The 19181-nt window shown below is 40.6% G+C and overlaps 1 long non-coding RNA gene across 2 annotated transcripts; it reads right to left on the bottom strand.

The window, feature by feature from the left end:
- Window positions 1-293: 293 nt before the first annotated feature.
- LOC120308197 lies at window positions 294-17908 on the bottom strand. 2 transcript variants are annotated; one of them, XR_005556789.1, is made up of 4 exons: window positions 17529-17908; window positions 3150-3447; window positions 1961-2131; window positions 294-1514 (listed from the first exon to the last, which is right to left on the bottom strand). It is a non-coding gene; the product is annotated as an uncharacterized LOC120308197 (long non-coding RNA). The 2 variants fall into 2 exon arrangements; XR_005556788.1 differs by having other exon boundaries at window positions 294-2131.
- Window positions 17909-19181: the final 1273 nt, after the last annotated feature.

The raw sequence follows: 19181 nt of genomic DNA, 5'->3' as shown, positions 1-19181 counted from the left end.
AGGCAATAAAGAAAAAAGAAAACAACAACAACAATAATAATAATAAAGTTGGAAGGGACCTTGGAGGTCATCTAGTCCAACCCCCTGCTCAGGCAGGAAACCCTATACCATTTCAGACAAATGGCTATCTAGTCTCTTCTTAAAAACTTCCAGTGTTGGAGCATTCACAGCTTCTGGAGGCAGGTTGTTCCAATGATTAATTGTTCAAACTGTCAGGAAATTTCTCCTTAGTTCTAGGTTGCTTCTCTCATTGATTAGTTTCCATCTGTTGCTTCTTGTCCTGCCTTCGGATGCTTTGGAGAATAGCTTGACTCCCTCTTCTTTGCGGCAGCCCCTGAGATATTGGAACACTGCTATCATGTCCCCCCTCGTCCTTCTCTTCATTAAACTAGACATACTCAATTCCAGCAAGCGTTAAATACAAAGAAATGACTTCCCACCTTCCTCAACAAGTATGAACAATTTTAGTAACATACCACTTTCTCTTCAAATACAAAAAATGGTCCCATCTCTTATTTGTAAACAAACTGATCAAGCATTGTCATTTCAGTCCTGGTTTCAGCAAAAGTCCATTAAGGGCTACAAAAAATAACAACACACCTATTTGATTATTGATTAAATAAACCATTTTTTTACTTCTAACAATTTTAATCTTTAGTCCATTCAAAGGCTAAAGTCGTAGAATTTGGTTTCATTTCTTTTCATTGTTTTCTCTTGGTTGACAGGCTACAAGACTAACATGGAAAAAGATGCTACACTAAAATCAGCTGATGCTTTAATAATTAAAAGGGATACCTAAACACCCTCCATCACATATTCCAAATGTTATTTTACTATATACCCACTCAGACCAAGCTGACAAAATTACTCTCCTTTTTCACACATTTATAATCTTCTAAAATGCCTAACTTTGATGTGCCCCATTTCTACTCCATCTCAGAAAATCTGATGTTTTTAGTGTAACAAACAGGGTAAGGAGGAGAGAGTCTCCAGAGCGAATCAGGTCACCTCTATCCATACAAACTGTGATATTTTCTCATTACAAAGATCAGAGCCCCTAGCTGATGACAGTTTATAAACTGCAAGCTGGTTTAAGATTTATCTTTCCATTAACTCTTGTCAATGGGACCAGGCATATATTGAGGACTGTATCTTTGCCACTGAGACTCTTCAAGTTACTGTAGTTTGTTTGGATTTCACTTCTCGTAACTGCTGCCATTTCCACGGTTGATCTGGCCTATGTTTGAAGTTGATGAACAGTCCAGAGTGTGTAGCACATACTGCTGCTCTCCATGTGCCAGGAAATAGAAGAAGGCGATAGTGTGTTTCTATGTCTGTGTAAACACCTGCCACAAACCCTTTTTCTATTCAATGCTGTATCCAAATTCGCTGTCCACCAGAAGTTTCTGGCTTGCTTAAATGCTTCTATTATCAGTGATAATCAGTCAGAATGCTGCTACTTGCAAATTACTTACAAAGGAAGTTAGCTTGCTTTCCAGAAGGAAGAGAATGGCCTATAAGAAAAAAAAAAGGAAAAATAATTGTCTCACAGAACAACTTAAGTTATAACTGCATAGGCCACAAAGATAATGGCTAGTTCAGACATCCACTGTCCCCTTGATTCCTCATCAACTGTTTCTTTAGCAAAAGTTTGTACAGAACCAGTTCACAAAAGGAAGCTTCTGCAAGGTCTAATAATTGCATGAGGCTCAATGAAAGGGGCCTAAATGTACGAACTCAAGGACCAAAGCATGGTGCCATGATGCTCTCTTCCCCATCCTTTCTTTCTGTATTCTTTTACATCTTGAACATGGCTTTGATGTTACACAACTGTCTTAGAGATTCTGTGGGTGCACATGATTTTTGAGTTAGACACGCATGTAAAAAATATGTTTATTCGGTGATGTGTCCATACTTTCCTGTGCTGTCATTTCTTGTTTGGCATGATTACAAAATGCACCTGAATGAAACCCGAGCATTCCTCTGTTTGTCCAGCTTGTAAAGTTGTCCTTTAAATCTCTTGCATTGATAAGCATTCAGGCTATACTCTTACTCAGACAATTACACAGCTCAGGAGAGACGGAAGGACTTCTTTCTGTAAGAACTCGTTTTCCGCTTACATCTTTGCTACCTTTGATCAATGAAAGATGATAAAAGATTAGGATTAGTGGAAAAATGACTCAGCTTCAGCAAATAGAAGTACACCTAGCAATAGGAAAGAACAAATAAAAGCAAATTATTCAATTTTAGACCTAATCTTAGAATTTGAAAAAAAAATCTAATGAAAAGTTTGTTTGTGGGGAGCCTATGCATCCTATAACTTCAAGATGTGATTGTCATTTTTTTCTAAATGTCCCTTCCCCAGCCTGGTACACTTCCAACCAAGTAAGATCACCAGAATAATTGAAGAATTGAAAACCAGTTTGGAGCAGGCTATTCTAAATAGCAAAGTGGGCTATATGAAGAACACAGAAGTAATATGTATTTTTTTTCTTGTGGAAACAGCTTTTTTAAAAATATCCCTTTATGGTGGTTCAGCTGAGAGTAAATTTCACCACAGAATCAATCACAGCCTTGGGCTAGAATAAACTCAGACAAAATGTGGTTTTCAGAAGAAACCAAAATGCGGGGATGAGGGTGTTGGATTGTAGATACAGTTTTATTTTAGATTTCTCTAGATACTCATTTCAATAAGGCCATTGACATGAAAGTGACCTATCATCAGCTTCCTAGGTTATTTCAGGATTCTTCTATTGAAGTAGAAACGTCTACATATTTAAACATGTGGCCTTTTATTTTCTTTAATGTATAAATATACAGGAGTCCTTTTTATTTACAATAATGCAGGGCATTCTGTTATTAAGAAACATATTCTCAAGTTTTCAGTCTTATAAATCATTTTTCTGCTGTTTTTCCACTGTGGACTGCATCATGTGCAACATCAGCTTTTTTCCCCTTCCTTCCTTCCTTCCTCCCTCTCTCCCTCCCTCCCTTCTCCCATGCCAATGGGAGTCTAATCTTTCACTCTCCTCTGTGGGAGAAGAGATCTTGTGGAACAAGATATCTTATTTCCCTGCCACTTTCAACAGCTTTTCAGTTAAAGCCTCAACTGCCAAGCTACTGCATCTTTTGATCTAGTTTCATGCTACCTTCTAGTGTATAGAATCTTTGCTCTTGAGCTTGACAATTTCATCATTTCAAGGAAAGCAGCTGTCAGAAGATATCACTGTCAAAAACACATCGCTTCTCAAGGTATCCTGGAGCAATTCCATGAAGGAGCAGGAAGTTTAACACTGGAGCCTTTGATGTCATATAATTCTCCATAGATTAATAAGAGAGTGAGAAAAGAGAGCCATTTCCTTAAGAAGATCTTGAGTGCTTTTTTCCCCTCCTTAACTATTCAAGAGGATCCTCTTCTACCTACAAAGCACAAAATAAGGTTTCTGTCTGCAAAATAAAATATAATGTTAATTAAAGACAAAGACAATTATCCAGGTCCGTTAAAATGTTCCATTATTGAATTTCAGTGCAATTAAAAGTTGTACAAGGGCATACTGTTATAAAATCCCCATATATTCCCTTTTTTTAAAAAAAAATTATAAAGGATTAAAGGAAAAAATATAAATAGTACAAATGTAGAAGAATATAAAAATAGATAATATGAATTTAAAAACACTTAAAACAGCAAAATTCTGGTGGATAGCTAGCAGATCTAAAGTCTCATAGCTAATATACTTTAGGACATTATATGAAAGTTTATTATAGTATATAACATTTCATATCCATATTTTAATCAAAATATATCTCTGTTAAACTGTAAACTGGCTGACACAATAAATTTGTTAAAGCAAAACAGGGATAAAGAAAGTGAAAATGTATGCAATAAACAATACTTTAAGGCAAATGTGTAGATTGCCTGTAGATTATAAGGCGATTCCCTATATATTTTTAAAAAACCTGCCTGGATCATTTCCTGTGTCATTGGTCTTTTGCTCTTTTACATAGCAAAAAAATCAGCAAATCTAAAAAGGAAACTGCTATCCTAGTAGTATTGTTCATGATTCTGTAGTTTGTTTACCAAACCATGATTAACATAAAAATGACTTAGTGCGATGTGAACCCATTGCTGACACCCTTCCCCACACATTTACTCAAAGGCTCACTGTTCTTAAATAGAACTTAATCAGATCAATGTGTGTATTTAATTGCAACTGAAAAGTTCAAAATATTTTTCTCTTCCCACTTATTCCTGGAAACTGTTTGTTTAATTTTGCTTTTTAGATTCTACAGTCAGATGATATTCAACAAATCTGAATGTCATTAAGCACATACACACACATACACACAAACACACACAACCCCACCACCACTTAACATGTTGAAGTTCTAAAGCAGGGGTGTCAAACTGCCAGCCCGCGGGCTGGATGCCTCATGTCGAAACTGCACCAATCCCCATTGCCAGCAATGTAAAAAAAGTCATGTTACCTCACGACATGTCATGTGACGTTACAAGTTTGACACCCCTGTTCTAAAGAATTAGTTCTTCAAGCACAACCAAGAGATCTTTTCATATATTTTTCCGTTTACAGCTTAAGGTTAGTGTTGCGTCCTTGGCGGGAAAGCAGACACGAGAAGCAGCTGGAGTTCTCAGTTTCTTTTATTCAGCGTTCAGCTTACAGGAAGATGGCTTCAGCCTCGCCCAAACGCCTCGCAGCCTCTTATATAGGCAACTCCCTCTTATATAGGCAACTCCCGGGTAAATGGGTTACTTTTCCCGCGCCAGCACCCGCGCATGCGCACGGCGCTGGCGACAGCCTGTCTGGTCCCGGGCAGCTTTGCACCTGCCCGGGACTGCCTGCAAACGCCCGAGCCGTTTGCAAAGGCTCGGGACATAACAGTTAGCTTGAGCACTCTTGTAACCAAGCGCTTTTCTAGTTTTGATGAGTGACATTTTTTCAGACATATTTGCTCTGTCTCGGTTTTGCTTACTGAGTAAAGCTGCTTCTTTTGTCCCTGTGCCTTAAGAGGTCAGTAAAAGCTCTCCAGAAATAAATTCATTAATTGGTGTGTGTGTAAGGGGGGGGGAACAGAACATTGGCATAATGTATTCAGTGCAATAAATACTCTGCACAGATTTCAATTTATACTAAACTGAATTTTTTGGGGGGAGGGGGAATCTCAAGTAACTGATTCAAACAAAAATGGAAAGAATATTCTTAAATTCTGTGCAGTACTGGTATCAACATCCAAGACAACATACCAGATATTACCCTATCTACAAGAATGTCCAGTACTCAAAGATGAAATTAGAGAAGCACATCATTTATTATCAAGTTGGAAAGCTACAGGAATTTATTAAATTTAAACTTGACAAAAAGCAAAAGAAGAATCAGTGAAAGTTCTATATTATTATACTATGGTTCCATGTTATGTTCCATAATAGACAAGATTTCCCAATCATAGTATGATAACTAATATAGGGAATGACACAATGATCAACAGATTAGAAGAGTTTAGTTTACTTGTTAGAAAAAAAATCCAATCTGTTCCATGGCCAGGTAAATGATCACAGGATGCCTGGTTGAAGTGGAGGCAGAATTTATTCGACAGCAAAGGAAATTCTGTCAAAGATAGCCACAAGCTCAGAAGATTGAGAGTAGTAGTATTTATAATAATAATGGACTTTAATAGTTAAGGTATGTTAGATATTAAAGTGAGGTGTTCTTGCTCTGGGGATATGCAGATCTTTTCCAAGGAGTGGAATTTTATGTGGGGTTTGGCTTCAGGGTTTAACTTGAGGAGCTGGTGCCAGGGAGTAGTATTGTGATAAAAGATTTCCCTTATCTTAAGGGACTTTTGTTTTATGATTGTTTTGCCAGCATTGGCTGACTCCCTGGAAAGATATGTTTAATCAGTAGTAGCCCAACTATCAATGCAGATGGAAATGTTTAAGAGGTTTCTTTATATTTTTATTTTGAGGATGCCAGTGGACCAGGATGATTGGAGCAGATATGTGGTTTGGCTAGCAGAGATACCATGAAGGATTTTGCATTCAAACAGTCTCTCCTTTGTGCAAAACTAAAATTTTGCAGTGGTGGGTGAGTTTGGGAAACACTTCCTTGCCTGGCTTAAACAGGAAAGGTTACATTGGGTGACACAGCATAAGACCATGGCAATTGTTATTAGTGCCCTTAAGAAAAAAGTTTTAACCATATGAGGTAAGCCATGAAAAGTCCAAGAACCAGGGACTGTACTCTATATGTTGGCTCAGGGTTTTTCAAATTTTTGATGTTTCCATCAATCAACTGGGAGTTCTCAGACAAGATGAAGCATTTACTTTCTTCTTTCTTGCTCCAGAGTGATAAAGAGGGAGGGGAAAATATGAGAATTCAGAGATGCAGGTGTAAGGTCTTCTGCCGACTTTAATCAGAATAAATGTAGCCTTGAATATGAGAATGAATATAACCCAACTCAATCAGTCTGACAATGAAACTGTTAAAATTGGTAGCATGGTCAAACATAGATCACAAATGAACATTGGAGTGTTTGATAAATCTTGTCTATTTGGAGAATAATTTGTGATACAAATGAAAGAACTTGTCTAGTACAAATGGTAGAAGGTCAGAATTCAATTAAGGTAAGTTTTTTTTTAAAGGGCTGATTTATTGGAAACATTTAAGTGATAGTCTCAAACCTCATGAGCTATCAGATGGTCATATGCACTGCATGAGACAATGGTATGATTGAATATCTGCAAAAACCACTATTAATGTACTATACTGTGTTAGAACAATCCCAGTTGCAGCAAGAATTAAGTGCTGGAGAAATAAACTTCACTGTTCTTAATATTTCGTCTTAGCTTACAGAGGTGCTCTTGTGAGTCGTGAAACAAGGAGAGATGTCTCAAATGGTAATTTTCTCTAACAAATTGAGCTTACGGTTAATTATGAACAATGTTGCAGAATACAGCAGGCATATCAAAAAGCATGAAAAATAAATTTAATTGATAGGCCATACAGTATACTGAAGATGATCTTAAATATAGTTAAATCATCCAAATTCTATCATCCTTAATTGTGCCCCATATTTAAGATACACAGAGACACACACAAATATAATAATAAAGTTGGCATTTAATCTTAGAACAGTCAGTGTAGAAAAGACTAGTTGAAGAGCATTCTGTAGAATAAATAAGTATCAAAGACCTTAGTGGTGCTGGGTTGACAAGAGTTTTTCTTGAAGAGCTGAACCTATCATTTGTTTATCATTCATTCATTCATTTAAGAGCAAAATTGATCATTTATTAACTTTATGGATCAAGGTTACAAGTGATTCAAATATGAAAGCAAAGCATGTTGGTCTGTAAAAGAGACCTTTAAATATAAACTGTATGCCATTAAGAATCCCAGCTGATGTCATAGCTTAAATGTGATTTTATGTGATGCAGTTAAATCTTGCAGAACATCTTTGACTTAAGTTGTAAATGTATAGAGTTTATCTCTTTCCATCTTCAACTAAATTATTAAATAAACTGACTTTCTGTAAAACACTCAGTGAATAAGCCATTAGAAATTTGATGAGAAAGTTACATTGCTAGAATAAAACTGGCAAGGTTGAAGTTTGTAATGTAATTGCTGAATTGTTGAATATGTCCATCGTCCTATGTCTACCAGGGGTCTTCAAACATGGCCTTTTTATGACTTGTGGACTTCAACTCACAAAATTCCTCTGCCAGGCATGCTGGCTGAGGAATTCTGGGATTTGAAATCCGCAAGTCATAAAAGGGCCAAGTTTGAAGACCTCTGGTCTAAGCGATTCATGTGCCTTCTTCTTCAAGGTCCTGCAAAGTGTAGGTAAGCAATTAGATGCTGTAGTAGAAATATATTCAGAAGTATACAACTGAGTACAGGTAGTCCTTGACTTATGACCACAATTGACCCCAACATTTCTGTTGCTAACTGAAACATTTGTTAAGTGAGTTTTTCCCCATTTCATGACCTTTCTTGCCACAGTTCTTATGGTACCATTACAGTAATTGTTAAGTTAATAACACAGTTCTTAAGCGAATCGGGCTTCTCCCTTGACTTTGCTTGTCAGAAGTTTGCAGAAGTTGATCCCATGACCCTGGGACAGTGCAACCATCATAAATATGAGTCAGTTGCCAAGCATCCAAATCTTGATCACATGGCCATAGGAATGCTGCAACAGTTGTAAGTGTGGAAAATGGTCATAAGTCATATTTTTTCAATGCTGTTGCAACTTTGAACAGTCACTAAATGATCTGTTGTAAATCGAGGACTACCCGTATAGATCTCAAGGTTTTTTAAAAAACAGAAGTACTGGAAACACTGCTGAGAAATTCAAAGGTCCCAAATTTCAAGAGCAACTTGTGAGGGAGAGATGAGAAAGCAGATAAGCCTGTACTTGTCTCAAAAGGAAAACTTCACATTAAGTTCATTAAGGTTATGATGGATGAAATAATTGCTCAATTAAAGGACAAATAATGGTGGGGCTGTTATAGTATGAATCATTTAACAAAAATGAATGATGGAAGCATTAAAAAGAAATGCAAAATGATAACTTTATATCTAATTTACCTATTCAAAATTGAGAGTAACTTTAGGTACTGTATGTAATCACCCTCAAGCAAAATGCAGTTTTGCAAACCTCACTTTAATTTTAAGTGTATTGTTCATTATGTTCCATGCAGGTAGTCTTTCCTTGATGTCCATTCATATGACAGTGATCATTTAAAGTTATAATGATACTGGACAAAGGGACTTATGATCATCCTCAGAGTTCTAGCCATTTTAGCACCCTCACAATGACATGAACAAAATTTGGATTCTTAGCAACCAGCTCGCACAAGTAACCAGTTGCAGCATCCTGTAGCAATATGATTGTCATTTGTAACCTTCCTTGCCAGCTTCCCACAAGCAAAGTCAATGGGGAAGCCAGCACGGAAGGTTGCAAGTCACTTGGATAAGGAACTCCCACTCACACCTCACTGGCCTTTCATCCCTCACATATTATGCCCTCCTTGCCCCCCTTCCCTTGCATAGACCACATGCTCCTTATCCCATGCAATAGAGTTGCTCGTGTGATAGCCTGTGCCAGGCTTTCCAGGGGCTTCCCCCCCCCCCGGGGTTCCCACACACTGCTTATCTGGGACTGCCCCTGCTTCCCACTTCACAATTCTGATTAAGCATCTTGGGGTTACAGCGCTCTGTGTCTTGGGGTTACAACAGCAACCAGGATTGCCTGGATTGTTGTCTCAAAGTGATGCAGTCATGTGATTACACATTTTATGATCACATTGCTTAGTGATGGCAATCTTGATCGCAATTGCTGTCATAACTTGAGGACTTCCTGCAGTTCTTACTGTACCAATAAGGGTTGCATACGGCAAGAAGTCATTTTCAAAACTGAATTTTAAAAAAAGCAACCTGTATTCTTCAGTGTAGGTAGCTGGGGGCAGTGTTTCTCAACCTTGACAATTTTAAGGCATGTGGACTTCAACTCCCAGAATTCCACAGCCATTCTGGGAATTGAAGTCCACATGCCTTAAAATTGTCAAGGTTGAGAAACACTGAGCTAGTGCATACTCTGAAGCATGAGGGAGTGACCATAAAAGATTTCACCCTTAATAAGAGAATTTAGGCTTAGATCCAGTTTTGGGTAACAGGCATTGGGCGCCTCTGTGTCTGAGTAACTTTACTGTTGCCTAAGTCAGCCTGTCTAAGTATTTGTGAAGGTAGACATAGCCAATCCAACATAAAAGGGGAAGAAAATGGCTTCTTAGCCTTTTTCCTTATAGGTTGAAAAATGACTTTGTACCTTTTTTGCTTCACTTAGAAAAATAGCCTGGTGTTTGTTGTTGTTGTTTTAAAAAAACTAGTTTACTTATATGGGGGAAAGCAAGTGAAGGGAAATTCCCAGTAGACACGCAAATGAAATGGTCTCTTCACAAAGCAATAGTTTGGACTGTACCACCATAATAGAGATGTGATAAATAAATCTTGTTTTAAAAAATGGGCACAACATGGCAAAGATCTTTTGACACTGGGTCACAGTTGACAGTGGGAAACACAAAACAACATAACTTAAACACTAAGTTGTACTTAAGTTTAACAGATTTCCCTCAGGTTTCAATACTTTTTTATATGTTATATAGGAGATATAAGATTTTCAATAATTAAAGTAAAGGCAAAGTATAGACAGTCCCCAGTTTCCTGATGAATACTCTCGAGTGGCCAGCACTGTAGCAATACTCTGTATATTCACACGATACATTTTTAGTTTCACACTTAAAACATGAGGAGACATATAAGTAAGCATAATACTTTGAGTCAGCTAAACCTTTTACTTGATTCTATGGATTAGACGAGAGCTAAAATGTTTCAATAGAATTGCTCAATGTAAAGTAGAGAAGATCATTGTAAAGATTATGGAAGACAAGTGAAAAACCAAGAATGATAAAAAAAAGGACCAACACTTTAAACTTAAAAGAAGTTGTCATTGAAACAGGCCTCTTAATTAAAATTAGCAAATACTGTAGTTTTATACTGAAAGAAATGATAGTGTTGATGTTGATGATGATGTTGCATTCTAAATTTGTCCTATTAAATTTTGGAAGCTGCTGCCAAAATCATCCAGTTTTTTAAACATAATTAGATGAGAAATAACATGAAGGTACACATCAGCCAGAAAAGGATTTCTATTTATATAGTGATTTATATTTTCTAGTCCTTCTGCCAAGCAAGTGTCAGGAAGTACAAATAATGGAATTATGTGCATGTTCCTCCCTATCTTTTAATAAATTTTGGCAGAGAAAACAAAAAGAAGGAAAGGAGAGGAGAGGAGGAGAGGAGAGGAGAGGAAGAAAGAAAGAAAGAAAGAAAGAAAGAAAGAAAGAAAGAAAGAAAGAAAGAAAGAAAGAAAGAATTTAATTCAGATGATATACACTGTCAAGAATCTTCAGCAAAAGCAATAAGAAAGAGTAATGTGCTTCAGAAGTTGTATAGTTTAAATGGTAAAATGGTAAAAAAAATAATCATTTTAATCAAGCTAATTATAATTGTTATGTCCCGAGCCTTGCAAACGGGCTCGGGGCGTTTGCAGGCAGTCCCGGGCAGGTGCAAGCTGCCCGGGACCAGACAGGCTGTCGCCAGCGCCTGTGCGCATGCGCGGGTGCTGGCGCGGGAAAAGTAACACATTGACACGGGAATTGCCTATATAAGAGGCTGGGAGCTTTTGGGCGTTGCTGAAGCCTTCACCTGTAAGCTGAACACAGAATAAAAGAAAACCTGAGAACTACAACTGCTTCTCGTGTCTGCTTTTCGCCAAGGACCCAACACTGGCGACGAAGGTGGGATGCCTTACATCGTCTGGAAAGGAAGAGGTGTAAGCTTATCCAAGTGAGTCCTGAGCGGTGGAACGGAGTTGACTCAGCAGCTACCCACCAATCCAGTGCGCATTCGGGGGTAGGCTGGCTGATAGATCGTCTCCAGAAGATGGCAAAGGTTGGAAGGCTTTCAGAGTTCGACGTCTCACATCCAGAGCGGTGGGACTCCTACGTAGCCAGGGTGGAAAACTACCTCAAGGTGAACCAAGTGAGGGAAGATAGCTTGAAGGCTGCCACCCTGCTTTGTGTCTGCGGCCAAGACGCCTTCGAAATCGCAGAGAACCTTGCAGCACCTGTTTCATTAGAGTCTGTCAGCTACGCAGATCTAAAGAAGCTATTGAAGGAACACTTCCAGCCCAAGATGTCCATCATCGCATGGCGCCACACCTTCGAGCAGAGGGATCAACAATCCGGAGAGTCGGCCAAAGAGTACATCGCCGCATTGAGGAAGGCCGCCAAGCACTGCGAGTTCAAGGACCTCGAAGAACGACTGAGGGACCGATTCGTGTGCAGCTTAAGGCATCGAGATTTACAACAGAGGCTTTTCGCCAAAGAAGACTTGTCCTTCCAAGATGCCTTAAGAGAGGTCACTGCAGAAGAAGCAGCAGGCGGCGCCGTCAAGAACATGCGGCCGATCAGGAACAGTCCAGATGTTGCATCCGTGCACCAAGAGGACGTCCAAGGGAACTCCGAGGAGGATCCGGACGAGGAAGTCGACCGCCTCCACCCCGTGAAGGAAGGGAATCAGAAAGGAAGCTCTTCAGCTCCCCTCAAGTGCATCGGCTGTGGAGGTCGCCACAGGAGAACCGACTGCAAGTTCCGCTCCGCTATCTGCCGGGCATGCGGGAAACAAGGACATATTGCAGCTGTGTGTCTGGGCCGACGAAAGGTACAACTCAGGAAGAACTGCGCCTGAAAAGTACCAGGGTCCCCAGCCAGAATAGGGTAGGTTTTTGCGCTTCGCGAAGAAGCATCTTCAGGACAGGCACACACAAGCCCATCAAGAAAAAGCTGTCACTCAAGGTGAAGCTACAAGGGGTTCCATTAACTATGGAACTAGACCCGGGGTCTGCCCTTTCAATCATATCCTTACATACATTTAGGAAGATTTGTTCCGGCAGTGGAACTCAGGCTAAATTAAGGCCTTCTGACATTGTGTTACCAGACTTTCAAAATTCGAGAGTGTGTGTTAAGGGGGAGGCCACCCTTAACGTACAGTATAAGAATTTTGAAGGTCCACTAGACCTATTAGTAGTAGGGGATGAACGAACGAGTCTCATAGGACTCGATTGGTTTGAAGCCTTGGGGATACACGTCACGGGGCTCAACAGTTTACAAACACTTGACCTACAGGAAGTCTGCAAAGAATTTGCAGATGTCTTCAGCCCCCAGCTGGGCACATTCAAGGGACCCCCTGTGTCCTTAAAACTAGACCCCACTGTCACTCCCATTAGAATTAAAGCAAGAAAGGTCCCTTTTGCTTTAAAGAGTAAAATTGACACTGAGTTAGACAAACTGATCCAACAGGGAATCCTAGAACCTGTTGATTCCAGCCCTTGGGAGACCCCCATTGTCACGCCTCTAAAGGCAAATGGGGACATTCGAATTTGTGCTGACTACAAATGCACTCTTAATAAGGCATTGCAGCAACATGCCTATCCTGTTCCTGTGGTCAGTCATATTCTGGCCTCCCTCAAGGGGGGGCGCGTTTTTGCAAAGCTTGACCTAGCTCAAGCGTATCAACAGCTGCCTGTTGATGATGCTGCTGCTATAGCTCAGACTCTTGTGACCCACAGGGGAGCCTTTAAGGTAAAAAGGCTACAGTTTGGAGTGAATGTCGCTCCTGGGATTTTCCAAAGCGTAATGGAAAACACACTACGGGGTATACTGGGGGTTTGCCCCTACTTTGATGATGTCTTAATTGCAGGAGACTCCACACACATTCTAGCTGAAAGGCTAAGGGCTGTCCTGTTAAAGTTCAGGAAAACAGGCCTCAAGCTCAAAAAAGACAAATGCAAAATTGGGGTGCCTTCTACTGAATTTCTGGGGTTCAAAATTGATGCTGCTGGGATTCACCCTGCTGAATCCAAACTAACTGCCATTTTAGAAGCAACTAGGCCAAAGTCTAAGGCCGAACTTCAGGCCTTTCTGGGCCTCCTGAATTTCTACAATTCCTTTCTTCCACATAAAGCTAGTGTAGCTGAGCCTCTTCACAGGCTATGAGACAAACAAGCAGTGTGGCAATGGTCACAAACACATGAGGCTAGTTTCAATGAGGTCAAGGCCTTACTCACTTCTAACAGTGTACTTGCACACTTCAATGAGTCCCTTCCTGTGTGCATCGATTGTGATGCTTCCCCTTACGGGGTAGGAGCCGTCCTGAGCCACCTCAGGTCTGATGGAACTCAGGTTCCTGTTGCATATTACTCCAGAACACTGTCTTATGCTGAGTGCAACTACGCTCAGATAGAAAGGGAGGCTCTGGCTGTTGTTGCTGGAATTAAAAAATTCCATGATTTCTTGTATGGCAGGCATTTCACGGTCTTCACTGACCATACGCCTCTGCTGGGACTGTTTACCACATGTAAACAAACTCCCCAAATCATTTCCCCTAGAATGCTTAGGTGGTCTATTTTTCTGTCTGCATATGATTTTTCCTTACTCCACAAGCCTGGGAAAGAAATGGGCCATGCTGATGGCCTCAGTAGATTGCCCCTGCCAGTAGTATAAGCTGACCCTGCGCCAGCTGTCAACATTCTATCCATCCAAGCCTTGCCCAAGTCCCCTCTGAATGCCAGGGATGTTGCCGCTGAAACAGGCACAGATCATATACTTTCACGTGTCCTTTCTTGGGTTTTGTCTGGATGGCTTGAGCACTGCCCTAGTCCTGAGTTTCAGAGTTTCTGGTCCAAAAGGAACGAGTTGTCCACTTCTCAGGGTTGTCTGCTTTGGGGAAGCAGAGTTGTCATTCCCACCTCAATCAGGACTAGGATCTTAGAGTCCCTCCACGAGGGTCATCCTGGCATTGTTCGCATGAAGGCCCTTGCACGCAGCCACTTGTGGTGGCCTGGTTTAGATAAGGACATTGAGGCTAAGGGGCATGCATGCCACTTGTGCCAGCGCTCTAGCCCAGAGATGCCCCAAGCTCCTGTGCATAGATGGGAGGATACACAGTCCCCATGGTCTAGGGTGCACATTGACTACGCTGGGCCCTTTCAGGGCCAGTTCTTCTTGGTACTCGTTGACAGTCATTCAAAATGGCTTGAGGTTGTACCTGTCTCATCCACCACCACTGCAAAGACTATTCAGGTACTGAGGGGGATTTTTGCTGCACACGGGCTCCCAGATGTCATCGTGTCTGACAACGGCCCTCAATTTACTTCCTCCAAATTCCAAGCTTTCTTACAGGCTTACATGATTCGTCATGCCACGTCTGCACCCTTCCACCAGTCCACCAACAGTATGGCTGAACGCATGGTCCGCATCACAAAGGATGCCTTGAAAAGACTCACCTATGGGGACTGGCATCACAGGTTGGCTGACTTTCTCCTTTCTTACCGCACCACACCGTCCAATTCTACAGGGAGAAGCCCAGCTGAACTTCGCTGGGGGCGCAAACTTACCACGAAGCTTGACCGGTTGCATCCGGACAGACTGCCTTCATCTACCTCACATCCTAGGGCACCTAGACAACTACTTGTGGGTGCTCCGGTTTGGACTCGCAATTACGGGCCTGGTCATACATGGGTCCCCGCTTCTATTTCCAGGGTCACAGGTCCTCTATCCTATGAGGTAGCCCTGGACAACGGTCATGTCCTGCGCCGGCACATCGACCAACTCCGCCCTAGGCGGGATCTTCCACCTGAGACTCCTGGGTCTTTTCCAGGGGGGAGGGGGACCCTTTGGAGCAAAGGGAAGGGCACGAGCTGCTGCCCACCTCCAAGATTCCGCGAGTGCCCCAAACAGGAATTCATGGGGCTTACCCAATCATCAGGCATTCACGCCTACTCCAGCCAGGGAGTCACCCGGGGGCACAATCACTATCCATCTACACCACACAGCACTCCAGTCAGGGAGGATACCCGGGAGCGTCCCAATAAAGCATACCCCGCAAGAGAGCTGGCACATAATCCCCAGAGTTGGCCTGACCTTACCCCAACTCCTACAGGGGGTCAAACATACAGGGAGGTGGTCGAGGAACCAAGTCCCGACCATAACACCTCTAGCCCAAATCAGGGAGCAACTGAGTTTTGGGAAGGCACAGAAACCCACACAAGCCCGGACACAGAACGGGGCTTAGGGGATGGACAGCCTCCTGACAGGTCTTGGACGGACCTAGGAGGTTCTACAGAGACGCCCAGCAGTGTCTATCACTTCAAGGGGCCCGAGGGCCTACAGCTAGGCGGGTCAACCAGGTCACAAAGTGACAGAAGCCCTGGCCTGACGAGCCCGGTTGGCAAGCAAGCAGGCCAGGCATTGGGGCACAGTCCTTGGAAGGCACCAAGGCATGATAAGGCGAACAGGCTCACGTCTCCCCTCAGTCAGGGAACACCTGTCAGAAACCCAGAGCTGAGAAGGTCACAGAGAGCAAGGAAATCTCCTAAATACTTAGAGGATTACATAACATTGCTGGCCAAACAAAAGCCAGTAAACAGTAGAAGCACTGGGGAGTAGAACATTGAATCAAGAAACAATTGTATGTTGGTAGTAGTCTTAGCCCGGGGGAAAGGGGTGTTATGTCCCGAGCCTTGCAAACAGGCTCGGGGCGTTTGCAGGCAGTCCCGGGCAGGTGCAAGCTGCCCGGGACCAGACAGGCTGTCGCCAGCGCATGTGCGCATGCGCGGGTGCTGGCGTGGGAAAAGTAACACATTGACCCAGGAATTGCCTATATAAGAAGCTGGGAGCTTTTGGGCGTTGCTGAAGCCTTCATCTGTAAGCTGAACACAGAATAAAAGAAAACCTGAGAACTACAACTGCTTCTCGTGTCTGCTTTTCGCCAAGGACTCAACAATAATCAACCTTGTTTTAATGCATGGCTCACTCACAGAACTTCACTATTTGCTTATTTTCTGCTGCCATATCTAGACATGAATGACATTACCTAAAATACAATACAAACCATTAAAATTGAGATACTAGGCTCCTTTCTGTAATATAATTCTTATTAAAACTTTTAAACAAGAAGGTAAAAGCTAACAGAAAGTAATGGACAATAAGGAAGAAAAAGAAAAAGAGGTTAATCATAGAAAAAGCAAAAAGTGCAAGAAAAGGGGGAAAGTTGTAGAAAAATAAAAAAGAAAAAAGTATAAAGAAGTGGTTTATGATATTCTTCACAGTAGTTATAAATACAAAAATATTTTGACCTTTCTCTCTAAAGATCTACATACTCTACTTTCTAGAACTTATCCTGTCTCATTATCAAAACAGTAAGTCACAAGTTTTTTTTTCATTTTCTAACAATAAATCTGTAAGAGGCTTCCAATCAGCAATAAATGTAGATTTTTTTTCTCTAATTAAAGAAGTTAATTTATCCATTTCAACAAAATATGTCAATTTCACCACTCATTCTTCCATAGACAGTAGTATCAAAACTTTTCATCTTTCTACATATAATAATCTTGCTTCTATGATCATATATTGAAATAAGCCTCCATGGCTTTTTTCTAATTATTGTCCATTAGTCCTAAAATGAAAAGTTCTGACTTCAATTGAATATTAATTTTGAACTCCTCTCTATCAAAGCATGTATTTAGTTTCATTTTTTTAAGCATTTTTTAGATGCCCACCAAGCATGACAAAATGCCCCTTCAGGTTGTTCACATTTCCAACATAATTTGAAACGCCTTTATACATTCTAGACATTTTCTCTGGAGTCATGTATAAAACAATACATCATTTTATAAAAAATACTCTTTCAGATTATAACACTATCTAAATTTCAGCCCTGTTAATCACATATTTTTCTAACTGATCTTTTGTATATTATAACCACAATTCTTAACCCATTTTATCATGCACCCTTTAACCTGGTCTTTCTCCATTTCAAATTTCAACAAAAGTTTGTACATTTTAGCAATTACATGTTCATCATCAGTATACAATTGTTTTTCAACTTTTGACTTACTTTGATTCATTTGAGTTTATCCTCGACTTCTGACTAGTCAATTTATGACAGTTTGGACTTACAACAACTTTGGAATGGGTGCTTTTACAATCAGTAAATGTTGTGGTCCCCCTTTGGCAAGTATCCTGTATTTATGACCAGTTGCAGCTTCAAACAGTCATGTGACCATGATTCATGAAGGATACATCTTGGAATGTCTGCAAAATTAATGCAAATTAACTCTTTGAACAATTTGATGGCACCATTACAGCTCTAAACTTTTATTCCTGGGATGTAAGTCCCAGTGAAGTCATTTTGAACAGACACGTATAGAATTGCATCATTCGATTTGAAACATGCATTTCTCACACTTGAATGCCTGTTTTCGTATATGGCATCTATCCGATGCCACCCATATAAAAACATTCATTGCAAGTCCAACTTCAAGAAGCAATCCCCCAAAAATCTCAAATAACTTTTATGGTATTTGAGATCCTTTAAAACCTCCTGTTAGCATTAAGTATCTTAAATGCATTCGGAAAATGCCTTTTAGTCAAAATGCATATGGTATGACTATATCATGTGAGCAAGTGATCGTTTTAATGCATTTATAAAAATCAATCCTATCCAAATCGAAATAATATTAGGAAGAAAAAGGAATCTATTTAAAAATGGCACAGCAAAAAAATAAAAAGAAGAGGATATTCCTATTCTTTTTCTGTGTTCAGCAGTGCAGTACAGTAAAGAAATTGACCAGTGCATGGAAAACGTTATAGCATAAAGCAATGCTTAGACCAGGGTTGACTACCCCTGGCTTAGACAGTATTTGAGTAATAGGATCCTTGCCAAATACCTTTTATTTATTAAAGACAAGTAAGAGTGCAGATTGAAATGGCCATGTTTATTCCAGCCAAGGCTGCTATATTGAGTTTCTACAGCGTGCTATTATATAAAAATTATAGGCCCTGAGCCTCTCACGTTTTGTTGCTGGTTTTCTCAAGGCCAGCAGGCCCTGCTTACTTTCTTCAATAGTATATCCGATGGAGATTAGATAGCAAAGACAGAGAAAGGGCATAATTTATTTCATGGGTAAGAAAACAAACAATATTTGGCTCCTTCTTTTGGCTACTGTATGTAGAAAGGAAGCCTAAAATCAACAAGAATGCTTTTGGCCATAAAATTATAAGGCAAGAAAATGAATTTAGATAACTCCATGAACCTTAATTGCATGTTTGTAAAGTTACAGACAGACTGAGCTTTTGCTCAAATATAGCTTAAGGTCAAATACCTTGGCACAATCTTCCCCCAACCCAGTGCCCTCCGTATATGTTAGTTTAAAATTCCCATTTTCTTTGCACTTTCTGAGTACACTTGTGAACACATCCAGAAGGAACTGGACCAGAGAAGATTGCCATAAGAGACGAAATCCCATTTTTCCTCGGCCTCTCCCAATTTGCTATGGGGTGACACATGAGGAGATAGCACTCTTCTTGGGATAATTGTGGGATGAATTTCTTCAGAGGCAACATTTAGTAGCAGAATGGAAAATGAAGCAAATCATATATGCAAGAGGTGGTTACACACCAGGTGTATCCTCAGGGTATTGGTTTTTTATTATACATATCACACATAAAAAGTAGACAGAACTTCAACTGCATCGCTTTGCTGCCATCT

Source organism: Crotalus tigris, unplaced genomic scaffold (genome assembly GCF_016545835.1).
Source record: "Crotalus tigris isolate CLP2741 ecotype Arizona unplaced genomic scaffold, ASM1654583v1 scf7180000017881.257975618366:2651188, whole genome shotgun sequence".
Lineage (NCBI taxonomy): Eukaryota > Metazoa > Chordata > Lepidosauria > Squamata > Viperidae > Crotalus > Crotalus tigris.
This window is presented reverse-complemented; position numbering and strand designations above follow the sequence as displayed.